At 44.1% G+C, this 15356-nt stretch overlaps 1 protein-coding gene across 7 annotated transcripts in view; it reads right to left on the reverse strand.

Annotated features, from left to right (window-relative positions):
* Positions 1 to 15356, reverse strand: part of RAB27A (RAB27A, member RAS oncogene family) — an 88000-nt gene that overhangs the window by 68230 nt on the left and 4414 nt on the right. For 3 of the 7 annotated variants that reach the window (XM_054043033.1, XM_054043031.1, XM_054043034.1), the window contains exon 1: positions 7780 to 7945. The exons of the other annotated variants lie outside the window; for them this stretch is intronic. The gene's annotated coding sequence lies outside the window, so the exon portion shown is untranslated. Of the gene's footprint in view, positions 1 to 7779; positions 7946 to 15356 lie in introns of those variants that run through there. 7 annotated transcript variants of the gene reach the window in all.

Genomic DNA, 15356 nt, shown 5'->3' on the forward strand with positions numbered 1-15356 from the left:
CACTCTACTCTGTTTGAAAGGGTTGTTTTCTTCCTTCTCAGCGCTCATAGCAACCAATTTCATTATACCTCTTTGACTGAGCAGCTAGGAAGACTGAACAAAACAACCAACAGTTAAGAAAGCAACAAGTCAGCTGTCTCCAGGCTGACCTTGGTGCACACATGTTGTTCATTTTCAGGGCTGTATAGCAGCTGTCGCGCCAGCCCAGACACTTCTAAGTAGGTAGAAATGGAGGGGGGGGGGGGGGGAAATCTTAAATGAAAGTACTTCTGCAAAACAGTCATCAGCATCTACCCTTCCAGATAGTGCTGAGTGCTGCCAACTTTGTCCATGATCTTAACAGCAGTGTTCCAAAACCAATAGCTCAGGGAAGGACGTTGCAGCAATCAGGAGAACAGTACAGATAGCTCTTTCCATCACCCACGATGCGATTCACCAATAAGAGGACCCGAGTTTCAGAACTGCAGGCATGGAATTATTTGCTTGATTTACATGTGCAATTACCAAAACTGCATGCACAACATAGGTATTTTATTTGCACATACAAATTACTAGTTAGATGCTGTCTTGGCAACCTGTACACCCATATACCGGATACTTGTGCAGAATCATAGTAAAGGTGTGCGCAAGATTAGAAACCCAGGCACAAACTGTTCTAGCATTCTAAACAATTCATGGATCCCACACATTTATCACTTGATAACGAATCATTTGTATTCTCAAATAGAAGTACAGCACAAAGGGTGATCTCTGAAAGCGGTTCCCCATATTCCTTACTCAGTGCTCATAGTTTGGAGGGGGGGGGTAAAGAGGCATGAAGCAGATATCTTTAGTTTATAACAGAGGTTCTTTAAGGACCTTGTCTCAGCTATGCCTCCTCCTTAACCAGCACCATGCACAGGCTCAGTTCTGCCCTCATCACTGGAAGATTGCAACTACTTTCTGTAACCAACCACCCCTACCTGTAGGCAGACTTTGCATTAACTGGGCCATGGGCCAAGTAAGCCCAGGTTGAATCCAGCTTATTGACTACATTTTGCCTTAAAATATTATTTTGTGCCCATTATCATGGTATCTGGGCACCTTACAAGGCTTGAGGGCTCAGACATCATACTCACTCCTGCTGCCTGCAGCTTTACCAGTCACCTATGAAACTAGGTTTAAATTAGTTGGCAAGGTCTTGACAAAGAGGTGCACCCTGCATCTGTTTCTAAGGGCAAGTCTACACTACACCGGTATAGCTGTACTGGCAGAGCCCCCTAGAATAAACGCTGTGTTGCTAACAGAAAGAGGACTTTGGCCACTGAGTAACACCACGTCCCCAAAGGACAATAACTATGCTGACAGAAGCCCTCTTCTGTTGGCATATCTGCATCTACACTGGGGGTTTGCTGGGATAGCTATGTCAGCTGAAGAAGTGTTTTTGTTTACACCCTGACATAGCCATGCTGACAAAACTTTGTAGTATAGACCTGGCCTGAAAGGGGCCAGGCTCCTACTTAAAAATAGCAAATTACATAGGTGAGGTCCTACTACTAAGAAAGCTCAGCCTCCAACATCAAGATTCTTAGTCCTAAAGACATTTAATTCCAGTGTTCTAGATGAGCATAGCTTGCACAGTGGGTGAGACATTGCCAGGCAATGCCTAAGACAGCCTAGCATGCTACATTTACAATTAAATAAACGTTTGTATAACAATTTCAGTATTGTTCTAATTAACAGAATTAAATAAGTCATCTCTACAGGCTCACAGACTACTGAGGTTATAATGAAACAATTGCAGGCTTTGCTCATAGACATAAGCTGCTCATTCTTGTAGTTCATAATTAGGGATAGATGAACCAGTTCATAGAAAGTAAGAAACAATTCCCAGATTGAATCCTCACCTTTAAGGTTTACATCAGTTTGGATAAGGAACTCCATGGCTCCATCTTCTGGATGACTAGCTAATCTGCCTGCCTTCCGCAATCCTGGCCTGCAGATTCCTACTAAAGCTCCAATTCATTTCAAAGGGACTACTCACACACATGCGTAAAGATAAACACAGGTTGTGATTCTGCAGACCCACGATACTACTCATTAGTTTCCTCTTCCTCCACCAACGTAGGATGCTACCCATTAGCCTCCCTCTTGCCTCCTCTTACTCATTTTTCTCAGGTCAAGGGAGGCCCAGTGTGTGGGTGAAAAGCCAGGAGCCAGTCATTAAGCAATTCACCAAAGTAGTATTTTGGCATTTTGAACATTTTTGTTCCTTGAATTCTCCAAAATTAAGTTCTCTGAATTTCAATACAACATTTTGCAAACAGCTGGCCCGCAAAAGAAGATTAACCATTTCAACATCTGCAAAACAAGCAAACCGAAAAAAAAAATTTAAAAAATACCCGCCCAGCAACCTGGTGGCTCGCTTATTATTGGTGAGAAAGTACTGCCACACGTGTACTCTGTGTAGTATACACATTTTTCTTTTACCAACAGAATGTTCTACATTATGTGCATTATGCACAGTTTGGATATCTAGCCAACTACCATTGTTTTAAAAGGAATGCTAGATAATAAAATTGAAGTAGTATCTAGTACATAACCTTTGGACTCTAGAGGATAGGTCAGAACTTGAAAACTTTACCAGACACCTCCATTCATAGATTTTTTTTTTTAAGGCTACAAGGGACACTTATGATCATCTAGTCCAGTGGTTCTCAACCAGGGGTACGCCGAGGTCTTCTGGGGGTATATCAACTCATCTAGATATTTGCTAGTGCTTTTTATATAGCCTGTTGTAAATCTAGGCAAAGTCAACACAAACTAAAATTTCATACAGACAATGACTTGTTAATACTGTTCTATATACTATATCAGCAGTTCTCTAACTGTGAACGAGTTCATTTTAATGAGGTCGCCAGGGCCAGTGTTAGACTTGTTGTGGCCCAGGGCAGAAAACTGTAGCCCAAGCCCCGCTGTGCAGGGCAGAAGCCGAAACTTGGGGTATGCAAGAGAAATCAGACTCCTGAAAGGGGTAGAGTAGTCTGGAAAGGTTGAGAACCACTGATCTAGTCTGAACTCCTGCATAAACACATGACAAAGAACCTCATCCAATAATTTCTGCATCCAACCCTGAACTTCTGTTTGAACTATATATTTTATATTGATATCAAGTCTTCAAGTGATGGAGAATCCACCACTTTCCTATGATAAGTGTTCCAATGGACAACTTTGACCCTCACTTTATTGTCTATGTTCTGCTTCCAACCATAGTCTCTCAGGGTATGTCTTTACTACTGGCCGGATCAGCGGGCAACGATCAATCCAGTGGGGATCGATTTATCACGGTCTAGTCTAGATGCAATAAATCGATCCCTGAGCGCTCTCCAGTCGACTCCAGTACTCCAACTCGGTGAGAGGCGCAAGCAGAGTCGATGGGGGAGAAGCAGCAGTCAACTCACCGTAGTGAAGACACCACAGTAAGTTCATCTAAGTATGTCGACTTCAGCTACGTTATTCACATAGCTGAAGTTGCGCAAGTTAGATTGATTTCCCCGCCCCCCCCCAGTGTAGACCAAGCCTCATTATGCCTTTTATAACCATAGGATTAAGCCTACTATCCCCAACATGTAGGGAAGAAAAGCAGGTGCTGGTGAGAGAGGTGGGAGGACCACCACTAGTATGGGACAACTAATCCCCAGTAGTTGTGAAGGGGCGGAGTTCCAGAATTCCTGTGCCGAGATCCTGCTTGAAAACTCCATCTTGGTTATCAGCCTCTGGCCAGTAGGTACCTGAAATCTAAGAGTTCCTTCTCTCCCCCCATCAGTTGCTGGAAGAGTTCTCCCCTTCACCCCCCAAGCTCCAGAGCCTCTTCACTGTTTGGTGAGTGGGATACTTAACCTACTTTCTACCTCTCTCCTAGCCTCCCCACTTCTGCAAAGTGGAACGTAATGTTTCTTCTCTACTTTTCTCCAGCCTTCTTTTTTCCCCCCCCCCCAGATCCATCTCCCACAAATGCCAGTAACTGCCTTTACTCAGTTTTGTCAGAGGCGGTGTGAAATTGTTGATTTTTGCACAGATTGATAGACTAGCTCTACTTTCACCAAGGAAAGCTGCCCCTGAGCTGTTTGGTGAGTAGGCAAATAGAATTGCCAGTAAATGGACATCTGAAGGAGCTATAGGCTGGGTATAAAAAAACAAAACAAAACAAAACAAAAAACAGATTTTGTGTATGCATTCATAAGTGGGGTGTTGATTTTTATAAAAATCATGGTAAAATTGTATTGTATATAAAAATAATATATGGAAGATCAATTACAAAAATTAAGCATTTGGGTTGCCACACCGATCAAGGCTTCATCCACAGTGGAGATAAAAATGTGTAACCAGAATTGGTGTAAAGCATGGTTCAAGCTAATCCTGAATACTCAGGGGTGGTGTGACTAAGGAAAAACCTTTGAAGCAAATTTCTATAAAATTAAAATCTACTTTCTGCTGATTGCAAGAGATTGTTTTTGATGAACACCAGTGCAGTCCCCCTGTTTAAATTGTTTGCTTGAACCAATTCTAACCATGTTTAAGTCAGTTGTGTAAACACAATTTTTTATTTCCAGCACGGACGGGGTTTTCAAGACAAAGAGGAGAAACATGCTCCGGAGCAGACATAACAATCCCAATCCTGCAAAGATTCATGCACATGCTTAGTTTTAAGCACACAACTAGCCCCACTGAACTAAATGAGTTTAGCACAAATTTAAAGCTCTGCAGGATCAGGGCTTGTACATGCAATAAGCTAAACACAATTGTGGGAAAATTTAGTGTGAAGCAGAATATTTACTTAAAAAAAACAAACAAACAAAAAATGCAAGAGTAATTCTTAAGTCAAAGGCCTAACAATTTCATATAGTTTTTTTTAGGGACACTTACTTACTAGATCAGCAAAGACTTATAACTAATAGAGGATATAAGCAATAGCAACTAATCTGTTGTGCCACATCCAATGGCCATTATACCGGCTCCTAAATAAAATACTCACTTTCTAGACCTCACAAAAGGTATCTTGTTCTAAGTAACGTCCCTTGCATGTGAGCAAGGGGGTGTGTGATGGAGTGATAGGCTAATTAACAGTCAATGTGCCAGCACACCAGATACCTGGCAGTAACAGATCTATTCTCCAAAAACAACACCTACAGAAAAGTCACTGATTGCTACCAAAAATATTTGTCTGCATACCTAAATCCCATTAAAAATCCCTTTAGCTCAACATTCTTCTCTTTGGAAGGAAAAAAACCTGAGTGTTTAAGTGATAAACTAGCATGTTTCTACCTCATACAGTGAAGAAAAAGCTTAAAACAGTAGAAAATAATTAAAACAAAAGCCTCATTGGGCTAAAGGCTTTAAAATTCTAGTCTGTAATGTGTTATACCTATTAATTTTTAAATGACAAATTCTAAGTTACACAATGTACCACCAGTGCAGAACTACTTTACAGACTCAAATAGTAAGACCTTTAACAACAAATTTGAATCCTTGGCTAGGCGCAATAGCATATTAAAATACTGGTATTCATTTTTATTATACATTAGAGATAGTCTTTCAGCATCATGAACTCTATCGCTATAGCTGCTTTTCAGATTGTGTTCTTTTGTGCCAGCCAGGAAAACAGTGACAGAAGTGATATCAGCACCAGCATAATGAGGTCCTGGTCCAGTACTAGAGATCCAATTCACAGGGTTAATAGAAATAATAAATAATAAGGAAAAAATAGCTTTGAAAAGGCACAGCGAGGGAATATAACACAAGTGACAATATATGTCCTAGATACAGGATACTTAAGGTATGCTAGTTATATTTTAGAAATTAATGGGTTCTGTAATTGAGTTTATTCATTTAAATTGAAACATTTTTAGTAGGTCACAAACAAACCTGACATCATACTGCAATTCTAGAGAAAATTATCTTTCCAGTAGTATCTGGGATAACCTTTTACTCCTAGTAAGGCTTTTCTATCACCAAAGTATCTAAGCACCAATGGTTAGGAGTACGTCTCTGATCATTCACGCAATCAAGATGTTCAAATTAAGGTATGATGATGCAGCTCAAAGCAGAGATGAAATTAAAGTTGGAGATTTCAGACAGTGAAGACATGCCCTTTTAGGATTTACATTAAAATGAGGTCAAGGATACTGTTATCTGTTACTATGAAAGTTTTACACAGACAGGCAAAAGGAAGTGGAAAGTTATCTTGATTACTCTTTGCTTTGCTGTTCCTTAGTTCTAACATGATCAAAGTCTTGGTTCAGAGAGGAGTTGCGTTGCAAGTCAGTGTGAATAAGCCCACTGAATCATTTGAGCTAGCTCACTCTTTTAAAGCTACCCTCCGTAGAAAGGGATGGCAGGGCTATCATTAGGTAACATACATTTATTTTTTCCCCTCATCAGTCACTGACCCCCTCAAAAGTCTTTTTTTAATTAGGTAACCCCATTAATTTTAAGTCCTCAGTGCTGGGAAATGTGCAGTTTCTTTAGCTGCTGTGTGCTAAGGCCCTGATCCTGCAAGCTGGACTACTTCTCATAATAAAGTTAAGCAAATGCATAAATGATTGCAAGATCAGGGCCTAAAAGTTCTTCCCTCCAGTACATGAATTTGGCACTGATCCTGCAAACACATACATATTTATTTTAGGCATATAATCAATCCCACTGACTTCAGTGGGACTACTCCAATGTCTAAAGTTAAGCATGTACTTAAGTGTTTGCAGGACAGAAGCCTTAAAAAGTTCACAGCAGAACTGAAAGAACATGGAAAAGCTTAATTTGCATCTGGCAAACCAGATCTTGAGAAAACCAAGTCCAGCAAACCTCCCTTTAAATGATTCATTATTTTTGCTTTGCAAAGTTGACCATGTTTGCTGATTGATTATTTTAAAATATACCCCAGGACAGCTTGGGACCTATTTAATATTTGTTACAATTAAAAAGAAATCCTCTTTGTCTTTCACTCTAATTCAACTCCGGATTGGCAACGTTAAACAGACTAAAGCACTAACACCTGTCATTTGTCCTACAGAACCCCGGTCCAGCCCCTCTTTGACACAAATAAGAACAAACGCATACTATGAAAAGTTACTCCCAGCCCCCCACATCCGTTTGGAGCGTCTCCCTTGTGTTTTGGTTAGTGCACCGATCTCTCCCATTGAAAAAAAGTTTCTCCCAGTGCTGTTTCCATGGGAGCTGTCAATCCGAGGGAGATTTTAAACGGCTCGACTCACAGGAGAGTCGATCAGCATCCAGGGGAGATAACTTGCGCTTAGGAAGGGCTCAGGGTGGTGCAGGCTCAGGGGGGACTTGGAGGGGTTTGCCAATACGGCCAGTGTCGAGCAACTTTTCCTGAGGCCTGGCGGGGGCTGGGATCCCGCCCTCGAAGGACCCGTTGGGTTTTATTTCGAAACGAAGCATTTGGTCCCCTCACACCTGCGCAGGGGCCACGCCAGGGAGCGACCAGCTCCCGCCGAGCCACAGCGGCAATCTCCCGCCCCCGACCGGGAAAGCGCCGGTGCCCGGCATCGCGGTTTGGGCTCACGGGAGAGAAGAGGCCGGGCAAAGAGGACCCAGCCCACCCTCCGCGGAGTAACCAGCTCCAGCCCTTCCTCCTGGACGCTGCTCCCCAGCCCAGCCCGGGCTCCAACCCCCTCTCCAGGATACTATGCCCCGTGCCCTGCCCCTGGCTCCGCCCTCACACCGCCGGGCGCTCCTCGCCGCGGGCGGCCCGCGCGGACCCCGGCCTCGCATCCCCCTTACCTAGCGGCAGCTCCCCGCTCTCCTCCGGCCAGCACCGAGTCCCTCTGGCCCCTGCCCTTTTTTAGGCAGCGAGTGTGTGTTTTCCGTCAAGGCGACATCACTTCCCGTAAGCCCGAGCGAGGGGCGGTCACTGCCCCTCCCCTCCCCGCCGGGCCGCCCCGGCACCCCGGGCGGTAAGTACTGAGCCCGGCCCGGTCCTGGGGCGGGGGTCTCCAGCCCGCGCGGCCACACGGGTCTCACTGCGCCGCAGCGCTACAGCGCCCGGGGCTGGCCGCACTGGGGAGCCCCCCGGCCCTGGGTCTCAGCTAAACTCACTGAGAGGCGAGCTAACCTCCCTCCCGCGGTGCCAGCTCCCGCCGTAACGCACATGTCTAGTGAAGTCAGGGGTGCTGGAACTAGGCATGCTGCCACAGCCCCTGGCAAGAAATGGTTTCATTATATATGGGTGACCAGCTGTCCTGATTTTATAGGGACAGTCCAGATGTTTGCGGCTTTGTCTTATATAGGTGCCTATCTCCCCCATCCCAATTTTTTACACTTGCTCTCTGGTCACCCTTTATAGAGTATTTAGAGTTTGGTTCAAGGGATCTCAGTGCACGCACACACACCCTTATACAAATTGTTCCAGCACCCCTCAGTGAAGTTAGGGTGAGACAGGCCCCAGGTGCTGTCTAAACACACAGAAATAGTCTCTGCCTTATTACCCTCACCTTAAATACAAGACAAGTGTAATAAGCAGGAGTAGAGGATAAGGGTACCAAACCTATGGTAACAATGGCTGGATCCCAGTCCCACAACCATGCTATTATGTCCATACTATGCAGACTTTCTGACTTGGGTCTGTGGCTTGAGCTGCATCCACACAGCAAAAAATGATAGGACTTGAACCTGATAACATCTGGATTCTTACTCTCCCTCTCCCCCCCCCCACCTCCCAGAGTAAGGGATTTGAGGCAGGTTTACAATGGAACGTAGACATATCCATAGTCTGATATTGTACAGGCCAAAGCTGGCTCTTAACTTATTCATATTCTAAATAAATAGCAGTTGTCCCCACAATTACTGCAAAACCTAGCTATTTTAGATCGTGGATTTGTAAACCCAATGTCTATTGCTAGGATTTTCTTTCATTTAATATATTTACTATCTGTTGCAAATAAATGGCAAAGCATTTTACAAATTAGGTATAATTAGTACCAATTAAGTGCAACTTCCTCTGAGGCAGAGGCCAAAGTGGGACACTACATAACACTGCTGAAATTTCTTGAGCATAAAGTAGTCAAAAGTGCAGAAAAGTGAATAGGTGGTGATCCTTTTACTTGAAAAAGTTGTCTTTTATTCCTCTTGTACAACATACCTTTTTTGAAAGCAGTTTACACTCCTTAAGTGTGAGATAGAATGCTTATTAGAGGAAGATACAGCAGGCTTCCAGGCGTAAACATCACTTTTTGCCCATAGTTAATTTTGATAACAGCTAACTGAATCGTTGCTGCCCCCTGGCAGCTGTTTTCCTTTCGAAACCAATCCAAAACAATTGCAAAAAATTCTCTCCAGATTGTCCCTCCCCCTTCTGGTGTAAAACAGGTGCTCTCTCTTAAATACTCCCCACCCCTGAAATCATGATATGCTGCTTCTTTTAGGCATACACTGGAACAATGTAATGCAAAAGTGCTTTGGAAAATTGACAGATTGCATGGCCTAGTAAACTAAGAGTCAGACAACCTCAGTTCTACTCCTGGCTCTGCCACTTACCTGTTGTATGACCTTGGGCATACTTCACCATAATTTCTGCATTTGTAAAATGGGAAATAATGACACCTCCCTTTGTAAAGGTCTTTGAGATCTATGTCAGAGGAACAGCTTAGTTAGGCTGATACTTGTGGAAGAGGATAGTTTTGTTTGGAGGGCAAGTTTTGTGATGGAGGGTTAACTGGTGGTGTATTAATTGTATTTTTAATTCATAGTTGTAGTACCTAATGTATAAAATAAACCTGTTTTATATATTGAAATAAATCAAAATAAACAAATAAAAGTTAAGTATTATTTCTTAGACTGCTGCTATGCTGTAGGTACAACCCCTCCCAAAATAGTTTTGAATATTTCACGAACCAGGTAACGTACTCAACTGCTTGGGAATATGCTGCAGTTTTCCATGATCTTTTCAACTATCTGCAGTGAGAGAGGGACTGGCACAACTACACACAAAGCCCTGTACACAATTCAAGATAATTTATTAGATACATTAAACAGACTGTATATTCCCACCCCCCACCCCCAATCTCTTACACCATTTCCTGTTCAAAACTGAAAGCCTGGGTTTCAGAGGGTGCAAGCTACCTCACCCCTCTCATTGACAGAAGACTTAGCTATAAAGCCAAACAGGAGAGGCAAATTTTGAATCTCGATTTCACACCTCAAATAAGTTAAATGAGTCAGAATTAAGTTTTGCCATACAAAAGAATGCAACGCCAAGCTTAATAACAGCAAACTCTGGCCACTTTAATGATTTATTACTTGGGAATGCATTAAGGCACAGTGCAGGAGCATGTAGTTCTTCATAAGTCAAGGAGAACAGAAAACAGACACGGATCATAGACAAAGCATCAGTAATGCCTTCAGTTTCCCCAAAACAATGGAACAAGATTCCAACATTTCAGATAAATTCATTTGCCATCTTCCAATGATCCTGCTCAGAGCAAGACGTAGCTCCAGCATATGATTTCAGTCCTTTCTAATTTCTTATCTGCTCATGACAAGGTATACTCCAGGTCCAGGACTACCAGTGGTATCAACACACCAGCGGCCTAACAGTTGTCAAGTATTTTTGATTGGCCTCATGGTAAAGAAGAGTTTTAAAGAGGAACATGGAGGAGGATAATAGGAAATAGTTGTGTGCATGATTACAGGGAGCTCCCCCAAGTCTGAGGGGCAGCATGGAACTAAGGTGCTAGTTTGAAAATTTAACAAACGGGATGGAAAGTGGTAGCATGGCCAATAGGAGGTGTGAATCAACACAGAATAAGAGATGACAGGTAGAGGGTGATAGACTGAAGAGCCATGAAAGTGATAAGCAGTTTATATTTGCTGTGATAGAGCAGAGGGAGCCAGGGGAAGAACCCAAAGAAGGCTGACATGGCTAAACAGATGAGAAAGGGGCAAGACTAAATTTCTCAAGGCAAGAGATGAGGAGGTTACACTAATCAAGATGTGAGACGAGAACTTGGACAAGAGTTTTAGCTGTGTGGATGGAGAGGAAAGACCACATCTTAGAGATGTTATAAAGAAACAATTGACAAGATTTAGACATGCCCAGATGAAGGCCTAGAGAACAGTTCAAGTCAAAGAGGAAACCCTCATTCACTTCCTCAGTCTGGGGTGCCATCTTGCTGATCTGATCAGGTCATTTTCCTTTATCGGTCTCCTTCAGGCTGGGCAGAGCTGGAGGGTGGTCTCATCCTGGTGCCTTGCAGTGCAGTTAGTCTCTAGATCACGTGAAAAGCATAGAGCGAGACACAGAGAGAGTACGCACAAGGGGGGGGGGAGGGGACACCAAAAGGAACATAAGGAAAGACAGACCAATATCTCATGTATCAGACTGAGATCCTTGCTGGTCCAGTGATGTTGGTCAGGAGTCCTCATCGGTGCGATTGTTTAGACTCCCAATGATCAAGGTTCCCCAGTGAAGGACAGGCTCCGGGGTGGACAGAGATCTATTTTTCCCCACTCCCCACCCCCGTCTAATCCATCCTGTTGATCACCAAAGGCACTTTTTTTGGTGGGAAGGCAGATCCACAAGGGTGGGGGGGACACATGAGTGGACTATAATATGCCCTCATTGGTTTGTTCAATTAAATCTAACTCCCAATAAACCAGTTTTGGTCTATTAATTTCCAAATTTCATTTGCCTCTTTACCAGTCATGATTATAACAGTCCATGAGCTGTATGAGTAGCCATTTACATTTGGGGGGAAAAAAAAAAAAGATTTTTTTTGTCATCTTATTGTAACTTTTCTATCAGTATGGATTGTTAAAGATTGTTGTAACATTTTATGAACTTTCATCCATTTGAACTCACAATTAAGATAGGCTTTCTACACTCCAGTTACTACAGCTGTAACCCTCTCCTGAAATGATTACCTGAGCAGCCTCCATAGTTCTTTCTTGCCTAAAGAGCACATATCTACAGTTCTTTTATTCAGTCTGTATACCACCTGACCTGCAGCTGATCAGTGTACCACTCACCACCTGCCTGACCTATTCCACTCCCTATTTTTCTGTCTCCTCATTTCACCTGCTATTAACCCACCAAAGAATCCAGCTGCCACTTCCTTCAGTCTTAGGAAGGGAACTGATTAAAAGTTTAATAATAAAATGTTATGAGTTGAGGGAAATACACTTTTCTTGTGATGTCCAAGTGGGATTCTATATGGACACCACCTGGATTTGAATTAAAATAGCTCTTCCAAGACAATTATGCTTTTAAAATTAATACTATGAAAGTGTGCACTGCTGTTTCACCCTAGCACCAGATTTTATTTATTACGGTGACTATTTTCAAATTCACATATACAACATCACAAATTTTGTGCTGAAGTAGTCTCCAAAGGGTGACTTCTTAGACTGCAGCATTGACTCCTAAAGAGTCCCATCAAGTAGAACATTTAGAACCACAGTAGACAAGACATTACGAAATAGTTGGTAGGGAGCAATCCTGCACACACAGTGAGGGATAGACTAATAAGCACACCTACCACCGCCAAAACACTTAACATTTACTATCTAATCACCACAATTCCCTGAGAGAAATCACAGGTAAGCATTAGCCCCACTTTAGTAACAATGAAACTGAGGTACAGAGAAGTCAGTGACTTGCCCCCCTTCTCCCCCCCCAAAAAAAAACAAAACAAAACACACATAAGTCAGTGTCAGACTTGAAACTAGAACTTAGCAGGCCCTGACCCTTTCAGCCCTCTGCTCACACCATTAGGAAGCATCTCTCCCTAAAAGGCACTCCTCTATGGGTATGTCTACACTACGGGATTAATCCGAATTTACAGAATTTAAATTTTGGAAACAGATTGTATAAAGTCGAATGTATGCGGCCACACTAAGCACATTAATTCAGTGGTGTGCGTCCATGTACCGGGGCTAGCATCGATTTCTGGAGCGTTGCACTGTGGGTAGCTATGCTGAACCAGAACCTGCAAAATCAGGTGGCGAGGAGTAGGCTACGGCAGTGCGGCGGCAAGAGTGATGAGGACATGGACATGGAATTCTATCAAACCGCGGGCCCCGGTGCTTTGGAGATCATGATGTTAATGGGGCAGGTTATAGCCGTGGAACGCTGATTCTGGGCCCGGGAAACAAGCACAGACTGGTGGGACCGCATAGCGTTGCAGGTATGGGACGATTCCCAGTGGCTGCGAAACTTTCGCATGCATAAGAGCACTTTCATGGAACTTTGTGACTTGCTTTCCCCTGCCCTGAAGCGCCAGACTACCAAGATGAGAGCAGCCCACACAGTTGAGAAGCGAGTGGCAATAGCCCTGTGGAAGCTTGCAACGCCAGACAGCTACCGGTCAGTCGGGAATCAATTTGGAGTGGGCAAATCTACTGTGGGGGCTGCTGTGATGCAAGTAGCCAAAGCAATCACTGAGCTGCTGCTATGAAAGGTAGTGACTCTGGGAAATGTGCAGGTCATAGTGGATGGCTTTGCTGCAATGGGATTCCCTAACTGTGGTGAGGGATATGGGTTCCATCTATCGCCTATCTTGGCACCGGAGCACCAGGGTACCCAGTACATAAACCGCAAGGGGTACTTTTCAATGGTGCTGCAAGCACTTGTGGATCACAAGGGACATTTCACCATCAACGTGGGCTGGCTGGGAAGGGTTCATGACGCTCGCGTCTTCAGGAACACTACTCTGTTTAAATGGGTGCAGCAAGGGACTTACTTCCCGGACCAGAAAATAACCGTTGGGGATTTTGAAATGCCTATAGTTATCCTTGGGGACCCAGCCTACCCCTTAATGCCATGGCTCATGAAGCCATACACAGGCTGAGCAAGTGCAGAATGGTGGTAGAATGTGCATTTGGACATTTAAAAGGTTGCTGGCACTCATTACTGACTTGGTCAGACCTCAGCCAAACCAATATCCCCATTGTTATTGCTGTTTGCTCCACAATCTCTGCCTTGCTCCACTAAGGCAAATCACCTGGCTGCTGATTATGCGCAGCCAGACACCAGGGCGATTAGAAGATCACACCAGGAAGCGCTGCGCATCAGAGAAGCTTTGAAAACCAGTTTCATGACTGGCCAGGCTACGGTGTGAAAGTTCTGTTTGTTGAAAACCCGCCCCCTTGATGGACTCATTCCCTGTAAGCAAACCACCCTCCCCCCTTAAATCACAGCTTGCTTTTAAAGGAAATAAAGTCACTATCGTTTAAAAATCATGTATTCTTTATTAATTGATTATAAACATAGGGAGAGAACTGACAAGGTAACCCAGGTGGGGTTTGGGAGGAGGATAGGAGGGAAGTAAAAGGCCACTGAAAAAATTCAATATAATGACAGCCTTTTGGTTGGGCTGTCCACTGGGGTGGAGTGGGAGGGTGCACAGAGCCTCCCACCCCCCCCTCGTTCTTACACATCTGGGTGAGGAGGCTATGGAACATGGTGAGGGGGGAGGGTTATACAGCAGCTGCAGCGGCACTCTTATCCTGCTGCTGTTCCTGAAGCTCCACCAGATGCCAGAGCATGTCCGTTTGATCATGCAGCAGCCCCAGCATTGCAGCCTGCCACCTCTCATCTCGAGCGTCCCTCATGACCTCACATTCACTGACATCTTTCCTGTACTTAGATACCATGTCCTTCCACTCATTCAAATGAGCTCTTTCATTGCAGGTGCATTCCATTATTTCCAAGAACATCTCGTCTCGCGTCCTCTTTCGCCACCGCCTTATCTGAGATAGCCTTCGGGATGGAGGAGGGCGGCTTGAAAAATTTGCAGCTGCTGGAGGGATGGAAAAAAAGGAAATAAGTTTTTCGAAAGATACATTTTACAGAACAATGCTTATACTCTTTCATGGTGAACAACACTATTCACATTACATAGCACATGTGATTTAAGTACAAGGTCGCATTTTCCATCTTAATATTGAGTGCCTGTGGCTTTGCTGCTAGAGATCACAGACGCAGGTTCAGGCAACAGAATTCGGCTTGCATGCGGCCATGGTAAGCCATTGTCTTTCGGCTTCTGCGCCCTCCTTTCCCACATACCAAGCAAAGACCGTTGAGTGCTGCGGTTTTCCTGTTAACCTTCAGCAGCAGAAAAACTAACCCCCGCCCCCCCATCCAATTCTCTGGGATGATCGCTTTATCCCTCCCCCCACTGTGTGGCTGGTATCAGGGAAGATCCCTGCTAGCCAAAGGCGAAAAGCTCAGCGCCAATTCCACCCCACCCTCACCACACTTGGCTAACTGCAGGGAAGGATTTATTTTCAGCCACAGGCAAACAGCCCAGTAGGAACGGCCACCTCTGTCCCCTTAATTAAATTCCCGTATTTCAACCAGGTTA

Source organism: Malaclemys terrapin, chromosome 10 (genome assembly GCF_027887155.1).
Source record: "Malaclemys terrapin pileata isolate rMalTer1 chromosome 10, rMalTer1.hap1, whole genome shotgun sequence".
Lineage (NCBI taxonomy): Eukaryota > Metazoa > Chordata > Testudines > Emydidae > Malaclemys > Malaclemys terrapin.